The sequence below is a fragment of the Diospyros lotus genome, chromosome 2, assembly GCF_014633365.1.
Source record: "Diospyros lotus cultivar Yz01 chromosome 2, ASM1463336v1, whole genome shotgun sequence".
NCBI classification, from domain to species: domain Eukaryota; kingdom Viridiplantae; phylum Streptophyta; class Magnoliopsida; order Ericales; family Ebenaceae; genus Diospyros; species Diospyros lotus.
In genome coordinates, this window is record NC_068339.1 from 32,003,659 (window position 1) to 32,009,782 (window position 6,124).

The following is a 6,124-nucleotide window of genomic DNA, read 5'->3' on the forward strand; positions in this document are numbered from 1 at the left end:
GGATACTATTACGAAATCCTTATCAGGAAGGTTCCGAAGAAGACGGAGGGGAGATCCCGAAGATCCCTCCATGATCCCTATCCCGAGAAAAGGTTAAAAGGGGAGGCGAGGTAAGAGAAAGGGGATTCCTTTTTCTTTTCTTGAGCATATAGTTTGAGTAAATACACTTAATCCTCAATTGAGAGATATCTGACTTGATCGTCGGAGGTTGACCGGGGGAATAAGTCCCCGTCTCCATTGCAGGTACCTCTAAAGAGGCAAGAAGGGAACGTGCGGCTACCACTTCATAAAATTAATCATCAATTGGCGCCCACCATGGGGCCGACATTCTTCTCTTCTGTCTCTCCAGTGCAGCAGGTAATCTTGCCTTTTTTTTTGCCTTGAATGGCAACCAGAAGACAGCCGTCTCGGGCCGTGAGGGGCAACCCTGTTCCAGAGCCGAGTCAGCAGAACCCTCCCCGAAGCCCGCCAGGGAGGGCTCGGAGTCCGGAGGGCCCTCCGCCTCCGCCTGATTGGATAACACTCCTAGAGGGTCAAGTGCAACGATTGACGGAGTTACTCATGGGCTTTCTAGATCGCCAGCATCAGCAAGCCCAACATTCTCGGGCAGAAGAAAGGCACGAGCCCCCGAGAGAGGAGGAGTCCTATCGGCGGGACGAGAATCCGCAGAGGCCGGGACAAGATGATGGCCATGGCGAGGCGGCCGAGTCTTTTGACTTGTCGTTTGTGCAGCAGCGGCAGGAAAGAAGATTGCGGCAGCTAGAGGAGGAGATGGCCGCCCTAAAGCCGAAGACCGGAGAGGCTCAGGGACCAAGGATAAATCAGCCCCTCAGCCTAGAGATCATGGCGGCCATACCACCGGAGTGTCTCCGTATCCCGGCCATTAAGCCTTACGCAGGGACCTCTGACCCGATGGATCACCTTGATCTCTTTACCTCTCACATGATGGTACAAGACGCCTCAGACGCGATATGGTGTAGGGTTTTCTTGGCCACCCTGGAGGGGCATGCATGGGCTTGGTATTCAAATCTAGCTCATCATTCCATCGTAAGTTTTGCGCAACTCCGAGGCAGCTTTCTAGCGTATTTTGCACCTCTCCAGAGACATCGAAGGTCCACTATGGCCTTGGTAAGTATGAAGCAGAACCAATGAGAGCCCTTGAAGGATTTCGTCTCACGATTTAATATGGAAGCCTTGAGCATAGAGAACTTTGACCACAGCGTAGCTATGGTGGCATTCCAGAACGCCCTGAGGCCCGGCCCTTTCGCCCAATCATTAGCCAAAACGCCTCCGAGTACGTTCACGGACATATTGGGCCGGGCCACGAAGTACATAAATGCCGAGGAGGTTATGTAGGCTAAGAGGGCGGAGCATGTGGAAAAGAAGGATAAAAATAAGCATCTGGAGGAAAGGAAGAGTGACGACCGAAGGGAAAAACATCGTCCTCGGTGGGATTCGGGGGGCTTCACTCCTCTGAATGCCCCGAGGGCAGAGATCCTTGCTATTATTGAGGGTAAAGACTACTTGAAAAAGCCTCGACCGATGAAGGCACCATCCGACAAAAGGAACAGAAGTAAATACTGTCGTTTTCATCGGGATCATGGTCATGACACGGAGGAATGTCACTAATTAAAGGAGGAGATTCAGGAACTCATCAATCGAGGTTTCCTGAGGAGCTACGTAGCCAAAGCAGGTGATTCTCAGGGAAGGAAGGATCGACGGTCGCGATCGAGGAGCCCCCCCAAGAGGGACCGCACAGAGGATCGAAATCGGGCTCAGCGGGAGAGATCGCATCGAGGGGAAGACGATCATCCTCAGCCTCCGGTGTTCCATACACTCGCAGCAGGGGAGGTCCCGATCATGAAGGGTGAAAAAGGTGGTGCCGTCCGGCTGAAAAGATTGAGGAGCGTGGATCCAATCTCTTTTTCAGATAGCGACCTCCCGGGATACCCGAATCAAAATGACCCGCTGGTGATAACAGCTGAACTCGGGAAGTGGGAGCTTCGGCGGATCCTCGTGGATCCAGGGAGCTCTTCGAAAATCTTGTATCGACAGGCCTTCTTAGGCATGGGGTATGAAATGACACAGTTGAGGGCAGTGAGGGTCCCTTTGGTGGGATTTGATGGTGAAGCCGTATATTCAGAAGGGATCATTCAGCTCCCATTGACGGTTGGGAGAGGTTCTCGAACTTCTCGAGTTATGCTAGACATCTTGGTAGGAGACGTGCCTTCGGCTTACAACATGATTCTAGGAAGATCTGGTCTCAATGCCCATCGGGCCATTCCAAGCACATATCATATGATGATGAAGTTTCCCACAGATAGGGGGACAGGCGAAGTGCGGGGAGATTTGCGCTTAACTGGTGAATGTTACATGGCCTCTATAGGCATTGCGAAGGGTAAAAAAGCAAGGCCGCAAAGGGACACTGACCCTCCGAAGGAGGTCAGTTTTTTACTAGAAGGACCCGAAGATCCCAAAACAGCAGAGCCGGTGGATGAATTGGAAGAAGTACCTTTGGAAGAAGATTGCCCAAACCGATGCGTAAGAGTGACTATGGAGTTAAAGGACCCGCTGAGGAGTCGGATAGTATCACTCCTTAGACAGTACGCAGACATCTTCGCATGGACAGCCCGAGACATGCCAGGAGTAGATCCAGAGGTAATGACACATAGACTAGGGATCCGATCAAGCTTTCAGCCTATCAGCAGAAGAAGCGAAGCTTCGCCCCAGATAGAGCTCGGGCAATCGAGGAGGAGGTTGCAAAATTGACAGAAGCGCGCCACATTCGGGAGCTGGATTATCCAGATTGGTTAGCAAATGTCGTGCTGGTTCCCAAAGGGCAGAGCAAGTGGAGACTTTGTATCGATTTCACCTATCTTAATAAAGCCTGCCCAAAGGATAGTTACCCACTCTTGAGGATTGACGCCCTAATTGATGGAACTGCTGGATGTTCACTCATGAGTTTCTTGGATGCTTTTCAGGGATATCACCAGATTCCGTTGCACCCAGAGGACCAAGAGAAGATGACATTTATTACCAACAAGGCAACCTACTGCTACACCGTAATGCCTTTTGGTTTAAAGAACGCAGGAACCACTTACCAACGCTTGGTAAATAAGCTTTTTCACCACCAGCTCGGGAGAAATATGGAGGCATACGTTGACGACATGCTGGTAAAAAGCCTGGTGGCTGAAAGCCATCCGGAGGATTTGGAGGAGTGCTTCAAAACCCTTCGTAAGTTCCATATGAAACTTAATCCTGTCAAATGTGCTTTCGGCGTTTCTGCAGGAAAGTTCTTGGGTTACATAGTACACCACCGAGGGATTGAGGTGAACCCTGCGAGGTCAAAGCTATCATGGATATGCCAACCCCGAGGAGTGTGAAAGAGGTACAGAGCCTTACGGGCAGGATGACAGCCCTTGGCAGATTCCTTTCTCGTTTGGCAGAAAAATGCCTTCCCTTCTACAAGGTCTTATCGAAGGCAAACAACTTCAAATAGAATTCTGAATGCCAGCGAGCTTTCGAAAAGCTGAAGGAGCACCTGGCCACGCCCCCGGTTCTTACCAAGCCGAAGCCTGGAGAACCATTATATATATATCTGGCGGTGGCCAATGAGGCCGTAAGCTCGGTGTTGATACGAGAAGAAGAGAAGATCCAGAGGCATGTTTATTATGCGAGTAAACGATTGTCGGGAGCTGAGGTTCGGTATCCTCCTATGGAAAAACTGGCTTTCGCCTTAATAATATCGGCGAGGAAACTCCGACCTTACTTTCAAGCTCATACGATTATAGTGCTTACTAATCAACCTTTGAAGCAGGTCCTTAGCAAACCAGATCTTTCAGGACGGATGTTGAAGTGGGCAGTGGAGCTCACCGCCTTCGACATTGAGTATAGGCCGCGACCGGCTATTAAGGCGTAGTCGTTAGCAGACTTTATTGCCGAAGGGATAAGAGCTCCCGAAGGCGCCGAAGAAAATCAGAGACCATGGTTGGTGGCAGTAGACGGAAGCTCGACCTCGGGGGTGGAGGAGCAGGATTAATGATAAAAAGTCCTGAAGGACAAATATGGCCTTATGCTTTACATTTTGAATTCCGAGTGTCTAACAACGAAGCAGAATATGAGGCCTTGTTGGCTGGTCTGAGATTGGCTGAGCAATTGGGAGCTCAAAATGTCGAGGTGAGTTCAGATTCTAATTTAGTGGTGCAGCAGGTGAATGGAGAATATGAAGCTCGAGAAAGTCACATGGCACGATACTTGACCATGGTCAAAGAGCTAATGGCGCGTTTCCAACACGTAAAGGTGGAGTACGTCCCTCGGGCTATGAATACAGAGGCGGACCTGCTGTCCCGAATCGCTTCTTCCTCTTTCCCTACGAGCTCTCGGGAAATTCGGATCGAATCTCTTCCACAAAAGAGTATCGAAGAAGTCGCGGACCAGTTATGTGTAGATGACGAGCCTAGCTGGATGGACCCTCTGTTGTCATATTTGAGAGAAGAGAGACTCCCCGAAGACGACTCGGAGGCATGGGAGGTCAAACGAAAAGCCCGAAATTTCGTGTTAGTTAGTGGGGAGCTATACAGAAGGTCTTTTTCACAACCACTACTCAAATGTATCCGACCTCGCGAAGCAGATTATATCCTACGAGAGATTCACGAAGGAATATGTGGAAACCACATCTAGGCTCGGGCTCTTAGTCAAAAGGCTCTGCGGCAGGGGTATTATTGGCCAACGATGGTACGAGATTCGGAGCAGCTAGTCAGGACTTGCGATCGATGCCAGAAAACGTCTAATTTGGTCCATGTGCCGGCAGTCGCACTGGCTTATCTCGCTACGCCATGCCCTTTCACTCAATGGGGTATTGACATCCTGGGGCCTTTTCCCCCAGCAGCTGGACAAGTCAAATATATCATGGCTGCTATCGATTATTTCACAAAGTGGGTCGAAGCTGAGGCAGTGGCCTCTATTACTGCCCGGCGGGTGAAGCAATTTCTATGGAAGAATGTAGTCTGTCGTTTCGGAGTTCCTCGGGTGCTGATCTCAGACAACGACACTCAATTTTCAGATCGGTCTGTTCAGGAATGGTGCCAGGAGTTGGGAATCAAGCAGCAATTCACCTCGGTAGCTCATCCACAGGCTAATGGCCAAATTGAGCTCGCCAACAGGACTCTGTTGCGCGGTTTAAAAGCGAGAGTAGATAAGGCGAAGGGTAGCTGGGTGGAAGAACTATCGAGCATCCTGTGGTCTTACCGAACCACGGTGAAGGTTTCCACGGGAGAAACTCCTTTTAGTCTATGCTACAGCTCGGAAGCGTTAATCCCAGTTGAGATTGGAGTACCTACGCTAAGAGTAGAGTTGTTCAACCCTGAATCCAATGAACAAAGTTTGAGGGACAACCTAGACCTCCTTGATGAATTTCGTGATCAAGCGAAGGTTCGACAAGCTGCTTACAATCAGCGCATAGAGAGATACTACAATCGACGAGTAAAAACACGAAATTTCCTACCGGGAGATTTGGTATTAAGGCGAGTAGATGTTCAAGGAACCCGAGAAGCAGATAAGTTAACACCAAATTGGGAAGGTCCTTACAAAGTGACAGAAGTTCTCAGCCCTGAGGCATACAAATTATAGACCCTCGAGGGTGCACCGGTGAAAAACGCGTGGAACGTGCAGAACTTGAGAAAGTTCTATCAGTGATAACTCTTTATTATTTTCATATGATCTGTTAGTAATAATTTTTTATTACATGTCTTGGCAGCAGTATTTTTCTTTGTTGCTTTGCATATGCTATCCAGGAATAAATTCATTTTTTTTCTCCTATGCGTAAAAACTCATCGTTTCCAAAGACCTAGGAAGGCACATCAGAGCAAAAAGAAGGATTTGACATACCCCCAATGGGGCTAGATCCCTCAACAAAAACAAAGGATAAGATGTGATCCTCGGAGGGTCCGAACCCCCGGCAAAGACAAAGGATCATATGTGATCCTCAGGGGGTCCAAACCCCCGGCAACAACAAAGGATCAGATGTGATCCTCAGGGGGTCTGAACCCCCGGCAAAGACAAAGGATCAGATGTGATCCTCGGGGGGTCTGAACCCTCGGCAAAGACAAGGGATCAGATATGATCC